Source organism: Camelus bactrianus, chromosome X (genome assembly GCF_048773025.1).
Source record: "Camelus bactrianus isolate YW-2024 breed Bactrian camel chromosome X, ASM4877302v1, whole genome shotgun sequence".
NCBI lineage: Eukaryota > Metazoa > Chordata > Mammalia > Artiodactyla > Camelidae > Camelus > Camelus bactrianus.
The window spans coordinates 19,371,233-19,387,214 of record NC_133575.1 but is presented as its reverse complement, the minus strand read 5'-3'; positions in this window follow the sequence as shown (position 1 = coordinate 19,387,214).

Genomic DNA, 15,982 nt, shown 5'->3' with positions numbered 1-15,982 from the left:
GCTCTGAGCACTTTTTTAGGTTTTAGATACAGCAGAGAACAAGGCAAAGATCCTACCCTTGTGGTAGACAAATAAAAATATAATAGGAGAGTGATGTCAGCATCATGGTGATTTGGCATATTCCCTTCGTCTCTCCCCTTCAATCTATAACCAGTAAAACATCTATAATTCAACAAAGGTGCCTCTCCCAGAACACCAGGACGCCAGAGAATTCCACACATCTGTACACCTAAAGGCAAGTGGACTACAGTATGACGAGCAGGCAGGACTGGGGGCACAGTGGAGGAGGTGCCACCACCCTGGATCCCCAGCCATGGCAGCTGAGCTTATAGCCCCAGAGAACCTAGTAGCAACAGGGAAAGGAGCGTACAGGACACCAGCCTCCCAGCACTCATAGCCACAGGCAGACAGCAGCAGCAGCAAGGCCTGTGACCCTCCCTATCCATCTACAGGGCTGCCTGAGACTCTACCCACTGCCTCCACTCAGCAGCGGTGCCTGCAAACCCAACAATCCTGATCATGGCAGAGATACCCGTGATCCGGCCCTCTCCCTCCCTCCTACCTACCCTCACTGCAGCAGAGCCTACAGCCCACGAGACCCCAGACACAGAGGAGTCCACCATCCCAGTGCCCCAGGGGGCAACACCAGCAACATTAGGAGCAGCAAGGCACCAAGGACCCCAGAGGCACAAGCAGTGTCAAGGAGGGCACCAGGTAACACCACTGACATGGGTGGTGGAGGGTAGGAAGTGATGACTCTCAAATATAACCAGAATCAACTCAGGTAAGACAAACCAAAACTTGTGCCAGGGTGCCACCTACTTGAAAACAAACAAAGAAAAAAGCCTCTAATTACTAACCTGTTGAATCAATAAAATCAAGTTTAAAAAAAGAAAAAAAAAAAACAGCTTTACCTAAGAAAGGTGTTCACTACCTCAAATGTACCAGCAGAGAAAAAAACTCATCAAGTACCATGAAGAACCATGGTAACACGGTATCACTAAAAGAAAAAGACAATTCTCCAGAAACCAGACTTAAAGTCATGGAATACTGCAATCTAACTGGTAGAGAATTCAAAATCGTTGTCATGAGAAAAGAATTCAAAGTAGTTGTCACGAAGAAACTCAAGGCACTTTAAGAAAACTCAGAAAGGCATTCAACAAGAGGAAGAAAATGAATGAACAGAAGGAATACTTTGTCAAAGAGATTGAAACTCTAAAAAAGAATCAAACAAGAATTCTGAAGCTGAAGAGCTCCATAAGTAAGATGAAGAATGCATTAAAAGCGCTGGAAATAGAGCAGACTATATGGAAGAGAATTAGTGAGCATGAAGAAAGAAATCTAGAAACGATACATGTAGAAGAGGAGAAAGAATCAAGGACCAAAAGGAGGAGGAGGCAGAGGCAAAGAAGGAGGCAATGGGGAAGGAGAAGAAATCCTATGTAAGACCTGAAGCCAAAAAACTTCTAGAAGAAAACATTGGCGGTTTGCTATTTGACATTGGGCTTAGTAGTATCTTTCTGGATATGTCTCCTCAGACAAGGGAAACAAAAGAAAATTAACGGGCACATCAAACTAGTAAGATTCTACCACAGCAAAGGAAACTATCATCAAAATGAAAAGACAACCTACCAAATGGGAAAATATATGCATATCATATTGCAATAAGGGGTTAGTATCTAAAATACATAAAGAACTAATAAAACTTAATAAACCAAACCCAATTTTAAAACTAAGTAGAGGAGCTAAATAGACATTTTTCCAAAGAAGACATACAGATGACCAACAGGCACATGAAGAGATGTTCAATATTACTAAGTATTAGGGAAATGCAAATCAAAACCATAATGAGATATCACCTCACACCTATCAGAATGGCTATTATCAAAAAAGTAAGAAGTAAGTGTTGGAGAGGGTGTGGAGAAAAGGGAACCCTAATACACTTTTGGTGGGAATGTAAATGGGTGCAGCCACTACAGGAAACAGTATGGAGGTTCCTCAAAAAATTAAGAACAGAACTGCCGTATGATCCAGCTATTCTACTTCCGGGTACTGATCCAAAGAACATGAAAACATTAACTTGAAAAGATACATGCACCCCAATGTTCATCCCAGCACTATTTACAATAGCTGAGATATGGAAACAATCTTAAGTGTCCATAGACAGATGAATGGATAAAGAAGATGTGGTGTATTTTAATACAATGGAATACTACCCAGCCATAAAAATGATGAAATCTTGCCATTTGTGACAACATGGATGGACCTTGAGGGTATTATGCTAAGCGAAATAAATCAGATGGAGAAAGATAAATACCATACGATTTCACTCATGTGTGGAATATAAAAAAACAAACAAAATGCCCCAAATAAATGAACAAATCAAACCAAATAACAACACACAGATACAGAGAACAGAGGAGTGGTTATCACAGGTAAAGGGGTTCGATTGTACAGTAATGGATAGAAAAACTAAACTTTTGGTAGTGAACACGCTGTAGTGTACACAGAAGTCAAAATATAATATTGTGCACATGAAACTTATATAATGTTATAAGCCAATAAAAAATAAATATATATATACATACATACACATATATTCATATGTATGGATACATATATATGTAGTCAGGAAGTGAGAAGATCTAGGAAAAAAATTCATCTGCTTAAGAGACTAGAGACTGGGAAAAAAAAAAAAAAAGACTAGAGACTGGCTGGGAAGGTAGGTGATTAAGGAAGGATTCTTCCTGGAGGTGACATGTGAACAGAGAGATGACTGAAGTGCAAAAACCATGGAAAGAACTGAAAACTAAGAAAAGTTCAGACCCTGAAACAGGAATGAGACTTGCCCCAGGTTTCAACATACTCTACCTCAAAATAAACAATATTTTAAGAGCTTTATTTAGTAGTTTAAAACTTTCTTTCTACATCAAAGAGGACATAACCAAGATTGCATGCTGTCTCCACAATCTAAAACGACGGTATCATTTTAATAGGAACGGAAGAGACGCCTGAGACAAGATAATGGTGAGTCTCGGTTGTGAGTGTCGAGAACGGTCTGGTCAGATCCCCTTACCTGGTAAGGGGAGGTGGAAGCAGACTGTGGTTCGTCCTGGAACCCAGAGTTGAGGGGGGACAGGACCCGCTGTGGGATTAAGGGCGCGCAAGCCTAAGCCCCAGGTGGGGAGTGAGAGGCTAATGGCAAAGGGTGATTATATTGCTGAAAGTGGGAGGGTGGAAATCAGAGAACACCTGAAACATCAAGTTCCTGAAAGCTGTCAAAAGCAACAGAAAACGGGGGCTTAAACAGAGAACAGGCAAAGAAGACCCCCTCAAGCAACACTTTGCAGAGTTCTTTGGTCTTTAATACTGCCAAGTGTGAGGCGAGGAGGGGGCTGTTAAAGGTTCTGAGCTATTGCTTACAATCAAAGAAACCAACCTACCAAAGAATTTCAAAAGAGCTATGTATTGAAAGGTACTCTTTTAGAAAGTTGCTTGGATGTGAAGCCTCCCGGTAACCATGCAGAGGAGGGTTTATCTCCTTCCTCAGACCCTTAGCCCAGGCCTTGTCCTAGAGGCCTTCCAGAAAAGGCGTTTCAAATCTGATTAGTCAGATTCCAGCCCAATAATTAGCCCACTATTGTCAGATGTTTCTATCAGTTATCTAGTGCTGCAAAACAAACTGCCTCAAATCAGGGTGGCCTAAATGCCACTCCCGATGCTCCGGCTCAGTGATTCGGTCTGGACTCATTTGGGCATTGCTTCTGCGGCCCTTGCTCCTCAGAGGGACGGGATGGTCCATTACGGCTTCACTCACCTGTCTGGCGGCTCCTGTTGTTTGCAAGCCTGGCTTCTCTCTCCTCATTGTGTCCTATCATCCACAAGGAGGCTGGCCTGACTTCTTCACACGACCATCTCAGGGCTCCAAGGGAGCGGAAGAAACTACAAAGCCTCCTGCCGCCTCAGCTCCAGAGCGCATACAACGCGCGCCGGCCGCCCTGGGTTGGTCAGAGCAAGTCAGGCCGGCCCAGACAGAAGAGCGGGCGAAATCCAGTCCACTTCGTGCTGCAGGGAGCAGCCAAGTCATGTCCAACAGGAAGGGACTATTATGAGCAACTTGGCAAACGATCTACTGCAGGGTGAGAGGTCACTTCTCTTCGACTTCCTCCGTCAAAGGGGCGAAGCAAGATGATCTGATTCCAGGCTCCTTCCTCTCTCCCACCTCCCTCCAGAACTCTCCTGCAGGAAATGGCGCAGGCTGCTTTGTTTTCCCCATCACACCCTCCTACGACGCAGCTGTTGGGCCTAGTGGAGGCGTTCTCCTCCTCCCACAGTAGTCCCTGCCCAATCAAGAGCTCCCGTCATTTAGAGGGCCTGGAGGCCTGAGATTCCAGGGGAAAATGAGAGACAGGTGTTCCTGCACTACTTATGGAAGCCAGCTTTGGGGGAGCAACATTTATCCAATGAACAAAAAGATGATCTTTTGATAGTCTTCTTTTTTGTTCTCTTGAGCACAGTTTCCTTAGGAACCTCACGGAAGAGGGAATGATCTAATTACAAGTGAAGCCAGAATTCTAGTTTTTCTAGTCTCCTTGGCTACAATGCCATCTAATGGAAATAAGGCCTCACCCTTATTCTTTACAAATAAAAAAATGAAGCCTCCCTTGTGAAGACTTCCCTGAGCATCCCCTCTCCCCACTTAAGCCTACACCCCGCCTGCTGTCTCTGTACCGTATGCACATATTATATATACTTCAATGTACTTGTTTCTTTTAAGTGTCTGTCCTGCCCCACCCCCGAGGGAGGTTCGTGCACATCTTTGTAACGTTAGCCACACCGTGACTGGCACAGGTAGGAATTCTGTAAGTCTCTGTGAAATTGAGTTGAATTGATTATAACAGTGAATAAAAATTCCAGATCTTCAAAACTACAAACTAATAGATATGCTAATGCAGCTCAGAGCAGCTCCACGGGCAAAGGGCATTTAAGCAGTATCTCTGGCGTTATATAAACTACCCAAGGGAAGAGAAGTTTCTGGGATGTTCTACACAGACTACATCCCCTCCCACTTTTCTTCTCACTAGAACAAGTTTCTCAGAGAGAGAGAATATGAATGAATGAATGGGGGGGGGTCTGTGTATGAGAAAAGGGATAAACTTTGTGATTAATAAACCCTTTAAATCAGAATTCTATGCCCATTAGCAATTTGTCTTAAAATGTTACTCTCTGATATTGGGGTTTATAGGAGATATGTTACTTGACTGTGCAAAGGGGATTCCCTGATTAATTCAGATCTTAAAAGTCCATACACTTAAAACTGAAAAAGAAGCATGTAGGCATTGATAATTGCCAGGAAAAGAATGGACTCATGAACATAAGGACCAAAAAATCAAGTCTGCAAATGACAAAGGAATGAGAAAAATGACACGAAAAAGAAAAGCTAAGTCCTAAGAACAGACTTCAAATGAGAAAGGAAAACCTCTCCTCTGTTACTTCCAGCTTTCCATCAGCAAAAATGATCATCAAACTGGAAAGAGTAGAACAAACTTCATTTAAAGGGAATAGGGTAAGGGGGTAATAGCTCAATGGTAGAGCACATGCTTAGCATGCATGAAGTCCAGTAACTCTATTAAAAAAGTAAAATAAAACAAAAGGAACTGAAGACCAAATATGTAAAGTAGTGTGAGCCACTTTAAATGCACTTGGATCTCAACAGTAAACAATTGAGTGTGGTCCATGGACTAGTAGCATCAGTATCACCTGGAAGCTTTTTAGAAACAATTTTGGGCCTCACCTCAGATCTGCTGTGTCAGAATCTGCAATTTAAGAAGACTCTCAGGTGATTTTGCAAACACATTCAATTTAAAAATACTGGTCTAGGAACCATGTTGGGAGATTTATGTATATGATTTCATTTAAACTTTACAAAAACCCTATGAGGCAGATTTTAATTCCTCTTAGTATAAATGAAGAAACTCAAGCTCAAATAAAATAAGTCACTTGCTTAGTGTCAGAGTTAGTAAATAATGAGACTAGGATTCCAACCCTTGTGGGGTCTGGCATTTTCAAAGTCCATGCTACAATCAGGACTTCAGAACATAATGTTTTCTACCATAAATAATTTATAGATATGAACATCTAACACCCCCACACCCAGGTAATAATTACTCCTGGGAAACATGAAGAAAAGTCAAAATGCCCCTGAAGATGCACTTACGATTTTCAAGAAGGAAGCAAGGATTAACTCCTAAAAAAAAACCTACAAAATGAAAAGTTCCAGATCCATTAAGAAACAGCTGAGAAGAATGAAATAAAATTCAAAGTTTACTGATGATGTGCTGGCCAGGCACAAATCTAGGTATTCGGGCTAGATTAGTGAACCAAACAGGTGAAGGTCCCTTCCCTTATTGAGCTCACATTCAAGGGTGGGGGGAGGGGAGACAACAAACAATAGACATAATAAGCAAATTAAATAATAAAGAGTTAAAAAGGGTAAGTCTAAACAACAAGGTCCTTGTACATTCAATACCTTGTAATAGCCTATAATGAAAAAGAATATGAAAAGGAGTCTATACATGTATAAATGAATCACTATGCTGTACACCAGAAATTACCCCATTGTCAACTGACTATATTTCTGTCGGCAGTCTTAAGTGAGTAGGCCGTGGGACCCAGGTCAAAGTTCACAATAACCTGAAAATGCGAGGTAAGAAGTATACGCATGCGCTAGTGCCATGAGTCAGCATTATAAACAATACGCATGCGCCACTAGCATAATAAACGGACAAGTGCGTACACCTGAGCGCGCGCCACCTGCTTGTACTGCAATAAAGTGCTGTTTTGCTCCATGTGGGCTCCTCGCGCCTTCTTCCAGTTGGGCAGCTCACCTCCTCGGATCCCTCTCCAGCCTCCCACGGCTGACAATTTCAATTAAAAAATTAAAAATAAAAATAAAAATTTTAAAGGGATAAATCTAAGGCGAGTAGGGGCAAAGGGAACTGAAGTACAGGAAGCAGGGCAGTGGTGCAGTTTGCAACATGGAACAGGGCGGAAAGGGTGGGCGTAATTGAAAGGGTGAGATGGGGGGTAGGAGGGTAAACCAGGGAGATATCAGGGAGAGGAAGGTTCTGGGAGAGAGACAGGTAGAGTAAGGACCCTCATGGGGAGGCGTGTTCCAGAGACAGCAAGGTGGTCAGTGTGGATGGAGCAGGGGGCTGGCAAAGGGGACACAATAAGAGAAAAGGTCAGTGGGGTAACGGGACAGATCATATAGGATTTCTGGGCCATTATGAGGACTTTGCATTCTGTGTGAAATGCGAAGCCTTGGACAGATTTTTAGAGGAATGAAATTATCTGACTTCAACTGATTAAAGTTAACTCTAATAACTGGAAATTTGTACCTTTTTTCATTGTTAATGCAGGTTCTAGGAATTGAACCGAGGATGTTTTGCCTGTTAAGCATGTGCTCTACCACCGAGCCATACACTCCCTTGGAAACTTGTACTTCTCGACCCCCTTATATGTGATATGTCAATTACCCATCAACATTTGTTTTTAAATTAAACTAATTAAAAATAAATTCAATGAATTAAATAATTTAAAAAATAAACTCCAGTTTCAGGGTTAAAAATAACACAGGGGCAAGAATAGAAGCAGAGTGATAGAAGTTAGACTCACATCTTACTTTGCAGGGTTAGGTTTGAAAGTTAAAAAGTGTCAGATCTTTTCACTGTTTCATCAAGAAAGCAGAAATGTACTAGGTGACTTGTGTTTAGGAATCAAGCCATATAAAAAATTTAAAGAACTGTTTTACAAGAGACTCAACTGTCTTGTTACAACCCCAAAGACCCAACAGAAGAAGCTACAGGAAGAAAGAGTTCAGTTCAATATATGGCAGGACTTCTGTAAAGTAAAACTGCCCTGGCGCTAAGCATCTTGTACAAGTGTGGATTTAATCTCTGTGACAGAGGCTGCTTTTTAAAGGGAATTCAGACATGGGTTATACAAGATGCCCTTTCAGAGTCCTCCCAACCTTGCAACTGCATCATCCTAATCCACATCTAACTAACTTCATTTCCAGAGTTCTAATTAGAGCAGGGCCACAGGAGGTTTGTCACAGAACACTGTGCAACAGTTTCAGGTCATTATTTGAAAGCCAACTCCTCCTTAGAAAATGTACCTTCACTTCTAGTCCCATGGTAACAAGCTTCTCCCAGGACAATTAAAGATAAAGAGACAGATATCCAAGATCAAGGACAGAGAGCCCATAATCCCATAGGCCCCTTTGTGTGAGGGGACATCATCTCTCTGCCTCTCCCCTTTGTAGTTTTCTTCTAACTCTACCTGTAGGTTTTCTTGACAAGTATCATAATATCTTCATGGCTCAGATGGAAGAATTCAGGCTTACTGGTATATTAGGTGGGTTCAAAGTTGAATTAATGGGTAGTTGATTAGTGGAGCCTGTCAACATGAAGTCCCAATGATGTGCCTATGGTTCCTGGATCTGATCAGATCTTTAACAATGGCAGAAATATATATCTAGTACATTTCAACCTTCACTAGCTGCCAGGAACCAGTGTTCTTCCTAGAAATATGAGCTCAAATATGAGCCCTAACCAACTTATTCAAACTGTCCTCTGAACAAGTGCAAACATATTCTGTTTTCCCCCATAAGATAACAGTCACTCATCCAAGAGAGGGGCTTTGGGAACCAATGTAAAAGCTGTTTATCAGTTTCAGAGTCCATGATTCTCAGGGGATATCTGTTTCTCCCTGAGTTCTGTCGCTATCCTATTCAGGTAGTAGTTCTTATAATTCTACATCCACAAACTAAATGATATAGTTAACCCTTTATAGAAGAGTAAGTAAAATCCAGAACAGTATTAAGCTAGCAGTAACTACTAAAATCCAAATATCTCAATGTAAATGGGAAGCCCTTGGAGCGAGGGAGTGTTTTACTAAGTAGGATGCTTCAACTCAACCAAGAATGTCTAAGAATTCAGTAGTATCTTTGCTCCTTTCTCTAGAGGTGCAACCCCATTTATGTCTGGGACTCTGTTTCAGCTTCCTTTTACACTGTCAGCTTCTCTCTCCTGCCAAATCAAGAACAGAACCATGCAGCTAAGCTCCTTCCAGATTCCTAATCCACAGAAACTGAGATAACAAATGTGGGGTTTTTTTTGTTTTGTTTTAAGCTACTAAATATCGGGGTAATTTGTTATATAGCAAAATGTAACTAACACATTAGGACTTCAGATGGCCCAATCTGGTCCGAGGGGAAGTAATCACTTAAGAGAGTAATAAAGCATTTAGTTAACTATGAAGTATGAGGGCTGAAGCCATATCTCAGGGTATCTTGAATGCCAGGCTAAGGGGGTCTAGACTATCTGGAGAGGCAATGAGAATCCTATGAGTATTTCGGGAAAAGGGAGTTATCAAAAGAGTGTGTTAGATTAGTTTAGCTGACCTGCATGGACTAGATTAGAAAAAGAAAACAGGAAGGTAGGAAAGATGAATCATTCACATAAATATTCCATCCCAGTCACATATCCTGTCTAATCATATCAAATTCATTCTGCCCTATATATGTTTTTTATACACTGAGTTACCTTGTGATGGATGGCAGGATTCATGGCCAATTCATTTTTGAATCCTCTGAACCATTTAGCACTGCCCTGAACATAGTAAGTACTTATTAGTATTTGAATCACGAATGAAACCTTCCTCAATTCGCTCCTCTTTCCTGAAGACAGAATAACATTCTTTCCTTAATATTTTGTTCATATCGCTAATAGACCACTTCTTTAATATTAGCATTCTATTACTCATTATACTTTATTCCTTTGTCTCCCCGCTACAGTAGGAACCCTCTTCAAGGTATTCAGGACCAGCTATATAATTTGCCAGGCCAAAGCAAAATGAAAATGCAGGGACCCTTGTTTCAAAAGTAATGGGGGTGGGGAGGGTCTAGCTCAGTGGTAGAGTGTGTGCTTAGCATGCACGAGGTCCTAAGTTCAATCTGCAATACTTCTATTTGAAAAAAAAAAAAGTTTATACGAACTAAAACAAACCTAACTACCCAGCCCCCCAAGAATAGTATTAGAAATTTTAAGACAGTGAATGCGAGTGAGGAGATACTTCTTTTTTTTTTTAACTGAAGTATAGTCAGTTACAATGTGTCAATTTCTGTTGTACAGCATAATGGTTCAGTTATACATATACACACATAAATTCCTTTTCATATTCTTTCTCATTTTAGGGTACTACAAGATATTGAATATAGTTCCCTGTGCTATAAGGAGAAATCTGTTGTTTATCTATTTTATATATAGTAGTTAGTATCTGCAAATCTTAAACTCCCAATTTATCCTTTCCCACCCTCTTCCCCACCCCCATAACCATAAGTTTGTTTACTATGTCTGTGAGTCTGTTTCTGTTTTGTACATAAGTCCATTAGTGTCTTCTTTTTTCTTTCTTTCTTTTTTTTTTTTTAAGATTCCACATATGAGAAGGTACTTCTGAGTTGTAGGCCCTGTGTGCCCAGGTCACAACCCAAAAAAGTCTTAACGGCAGTAATTCTGCCTTATGCACTGTTTTAACTATGGCTCCCACCATGGGAATGTTTGATGAATGTTAAACATACTGAGTAAACAATGAATGTCAGGAGGGTTTATAAAAAGGGGTTTACTCACGGGAAGTTGAACATGAGTGGAGTCCACCCAGCAGTTAAGATGGCCTGTTTAAGACACATCAGAGTGCCACCTGCTGTCACCCTCCCTCTCCTGCCTGGGCTGCTACCTCACACATCTACACCGCAGGATTTGCTCACACATTTCCTCTCATGGCCCAAAAGCCTGGTGTGTCCTATGTGGATTTCCACCCTAGGGGCCTCTGGCTTTGGTTGGGTTATTTATTAAATGTCCCTTATGTAACGACAGTGGCAGCGATTTAATATATAAGAAGCAAACAGCTGAAGAGATTTTCTAGGCAGAAACAACGTATTGACTAATACGGTAAGACGGTAAGGGGTGGTCCTCATAAAATAAAGAAAACAAAGCTGAGTGATTTAAAACATGCTGCAGACAAATCCTAGTTAAATTTTTGAAAAATAAGGGCAGAAAAGTGCATATTGATCACCTTCTCTGAGGGATGGCACAGACCTCAGAGACGAGCTATAACCATGAAGAATCGTCTTCTCTATTAGACAGACAAGACAATTTATTGAATCCCTTCTTAGCCCAGGCGAGTATCCTACCCACAAAACACAAATATTTATCTTTGTATCTGAACAATGCCTCCCTGAGATACTGAGGAAAAGAAGCTGCTGGAAAGATATTAATCCTTCCCCCATCTTCCCCCTCGTTTTAGGCAAGTCGCAGTCACAGCTTCAGAGCTGCTGGCAAAGCTTAGCTATTGTAATGGTGACCCCCAGTGGCAACTGTTTGCAAATGAAAAACTGGCACCATTTCTCCACCAAGGAGGTCAATTTTATTAAAATGCTTTCTTTAAGAAGGATATTGGCAATTTTGTTGAACTGTAATAAAAACTGTGTGTTGGTTCCAAAAAATCAATATCATCTCCTCTACTTTATTGTCACTAGTTAAACGCATGAGTTTTCCTTTCAAAAGAGACTCTTTTTCAAGGAAGAAGCACAGTCTCTGCAAAGCCTGCTCAGCAATGGTCTTAATGACACTTTTCTCGGAGAGGTAAAAATGAGGCCTAGCTCAAACATGGCTTCACCTCGAAGGAGTTCACGAGGAGCCTCCCCCAAATGTGCCACTTTGGCATGTGGATTATTTTCAGCTGAAGACAATTAAGCCCCCCAAAGACTCAGGATGGGCTTTTTAGCACTCCCCACAAACTGCCTAAAAGAATGAATATAGAGGACCTGGCTCAGAGAAAGAGCTACTGTCAGAGAGAAATTTTTATCTGAACAACCCAAGTGTACAGCGAGGCAAACATCTAACTACCAAACACCCACTCTTCTCATCATCCTGTGAATTACCTCTTCCCCTCCGAAGCCCCAGGGCCCTATCCCAGTCCTTAGCTCAGGATGGTATGTAAGCCTCAACTGCCTCACTTACTCTTGGGTCTCATCTCTTTGGGGCTCCCAAAGATGTACGTAATTAAATTTGTTCTATTCTTGTTAATCTGTCTTATGCTAATTTAATTACTAGACCAGCCAAAGAACCAAGAAGGAGAGAGGAAAAAGCTTTTCCTCCCCTACAACCTATACCACTGTGTGGCCAGTGGGTTCTGAGATTCAGCCTTAGTGGGAATTGAATCAGCAGCTATTTAAGTCTAACTGAAATCTAGAAAGATAATAAGTGAATTGAAATATGAAAAGATATATATGGGTGTTAAATGGTCAATTAAACAAGTCAAAAAGATTGGGCTTGCCCTTTAGAAACTTGCGTTCAACACAACGACAGAAATCAGACCAAAGGAAGCCAAAATTCTGTAACAGAGGTATGAAGAATAAGTAACTCAAAATAATAGGGTTCCATCCCACATTCAGTTTTCACAGTTCAGTCCTTTAATTCTGAAATAACACATATTGTGGTTGGGGAGAGGAAGCAAGAATATACCATCAACTTATTAAGTCATTGAGGGCTCTGGTAGATGAAATGCATGTGCAGTTACCCTTAAAAACTTTCATATGACTTAAACTACTGAAACTGACTAAATAGGCCACGTGTTTGGTAGGCAAGGCTAAATTGTGGTTCTCAACCTTCGCTGTGTACCAGAATCCCCTGGAAAGCCTTCAAGAGTTCTGAAATCCAAGCTATTTGGCAGACTAATTACATCATAATTGCTAGGGCTAGGGCATGGACATCAGTAGTTTTAAAAGCTCCCTGATCCCAGGCAGTTCCCACATGCAGCCCAGGTTGGCTGGCTGCCAGTGGAACTGCTGGGTTTTCAGCCTCAGTTTGACCAGAGATTAGGCATATCATTTACCTATCAGGTCGTTTACTGATCTTGAATATATTTACAAGACTTTTCTGCTAAGAGTCTATTACCATATGACCTGGGGAGTCTCTCTAAAAATCCCAATGTCCAGGCTGCACCCTAGACCAATTTGATTAGAATTTCTAGGGATGTGACTCTACCAGGGCATTGATATTTTTTTAAAGTTTCCTAGCTGCAGTCAGGGGCAGACAAATGCAGTCAAGGTTGAGAAACACTGCACATTCAAATATTGAAAAAGAGCAATAAAAAGCCCTAACTTGGCAAAATTAAATCATCTTAAAGTAGAGCACTTGTCTATTGACTGTTCTTTGAGGCTACAAAGAGATATCCCCAAGAACTTGGAAATACAGAAATAGACTGCCTTCTGAAAATAAACACAGAAATGTGCTAGAAAGAGATTTAACTTAGTCAACCCTGGGGGGAAAAACAAAAAGGTTAAATAAGCAGCCCTCTCCAATGCTCTAGCCCAGGGTTTCCAACCCTGGCTACATATTAGAATCACCTGGGGAGTTTCTGAAACTTGCCAAAGCCTGAGCCCCAATCCCTGGGCTTTTGATTTAATTGATTAAATTGATATATTTAAGAGTTCTCCAGGTGATCCTAATGTGTAGCCAGCATCGAGAATCACTGCCCCAGACAATCCGGGCGTACGTCAGTTGCCAAAACTGCAACACAGACTATAATACCGCTACCCAGAGATACAAAGAGCAAGTGGCTATTGATGGAACATTACAATGAAGGATAAATAAAGATGATGGACAGATATGAAATATCAACAATAGCTACACAGCCCTGTCAAAGCAAATGTTTGCCATTAGACTTCAAATATCCTGATCCCAGGAGTAAAGCAATTCCGCAAGGTTGAAGATTTGTTCATCTAGTTTAGTTGAGGGACTTTCTGTGACCTCATCTTTAGCTTTGTTTCTTACGCTGCAAAGAAAAATTTGGCTTCCATACTTATGACCACCGGTGAGGATGCAGACACTGCGTATTCCAGTGCTCCGACTGTTATTTCTCATGGGACCTTAATCAATTGGCATTCGGATGTCTGTCTCCATTTTTTTGTGTGTGCATTTACCCCCAAAATATTCCTAAGCAGTCATGGCTAGCCCCCGTCAGCCTTCCCTCCTGAACATTTTGCCACTTCCACCTACAAATTTCAACATTTATAACTTCAAGCTTTTAAATAATGAATCATGTACTACTCGTTATTTTTTAAAAATATAAATATTAAATATTTTTACTAAATAAATTCTTATTTCACTTTTATTCACACAAACACAAATGAATAAATATTATGAATTAAGCTGCAGGCAACTGATAATCCCTGCCCTTAATTTTTCTCCAATATCTTTTCCATGTTTTTATGAACTTTTACAAATTCAAAACTTCTTGTTTGTTGAGGAAGTTTATTTCCTTTCTTCTGGTAGTCTGATTCTTCAACCAAGGTGGGGAGAGATTTTACATACTTACTAGATTTTTCAGTTTTCAAAATTAAAACTTCCCGCCTGCAGATCTGATTATGGTACCTATGTATAGTTTTCCTCTCAAAAGTACAAACAGGTGGTTTTGAGGGCTCTCAGCAGAGTGCTCAGTCTGACACTCAGTATTGTCCAGTTGAAACAATGAATATAAATGCAGAATATTTCTTTATGCTCTATAAAATAATACCTATACTACTGATCAACGTCCCTATTATAATGTTTCCAATCACTTCCTTTTTTGAAATTCAGGTGCAGTACCTTTTTTCTGTCTTGTTGAACATAAATTTCCTTTTAACAGTCATTGAAAACAGGGTCCCTGTTTCTACTGTCTTGTCTTCAATGCTGAGAAGGTCAGAACCAACAATAGGAACAACTTTAAATGTCTCCGTGGGTTGAGGGGTTAATGGGATATAAGGCAGTGCAGCAATTAGATACAAGTAACGTCAACATGAAGTTCGGCTAAGAAAGGAAGGAAATGTTAGGTAGTTTAGATAGAAATGAGCAATGGGCAGGGGGAGGGGAAGGAGAAAGGAACAATCCAGAAATTTTTACTTTCTCTAAATGAGGGCCAGTAAAAGAAGCCAGTTAAAATCAAAGCACTGCAGCTGCACATGGGAGGGAGCCCTGGTATAACTTGACCCAATGAACCTGCCCAAAAGATGGGCGTGCCAGAGCACAGGGAACCTGAGTTGTCAATCAATCAATCAATCAATCAATCAATCACAAAACCAGGATATAAAAACAGGCAAAACAAAGGAACAGGGCCATGTTTCCTCTCTTGGATTGGCCCGCTCCTAGTTCTCTAAGTGTGCTATCTTTCACTATTTTTTTAACTTCACTAATAAAAATCTTGCTTATATCATGTTTTTCGTCTCTCGTCAAAAATTCTTTTTTTTGGGGGGGGTGACTAAGAACTGAGGTAATTCTTATTTTCCTTTTCCCGGTAACAGAAAGAGTACAGTGACTAAAAAAGGGAACAAACTGTCAAGAAAGGGTTTGGGGGTTTTGTTGAGTTGATCAGATGGGGCACAGGAGAGCAGACAAATATTAGAAAATGTAATTTCTAAGAAGTCAGGAATCACTGGCATCTGGAGTATGGGTGAAAAGCTTAGTTTTAGCTACAAGAAGGTATACCTTCTATTCAGACAGGCCAAAAGTTCTCATACAGGTGTGGTTGCAGAAGCTGAAGAAGTTGGTTTCTATTTTCTCTTGTGAGAGGCGAAGTAGTAGGCAGAGTTGGATACAAAGTGAACGAAGAGATGGTGGAGTAATAAGTTTGAGCAGAGTGGAGATGTACACAGATGCTGAAGTGAACAGCAAGAATCAATGTGGACAGCCAGCTAACGATGGAAATCGTGAATCTGTAGTGGGACCCAGCTAAGGGAATGAGAGTATCTCTAGGGCTACAGAGACCCAGATTTAAAGCTCCGATGACATGCAGAAAGGGTTGTCAAGCTTTCACTTATTTACTTTGGTTTTTCTTGGTGGATACAATGGAACAATGGTGTAGGATGACCAAGGATATTGGC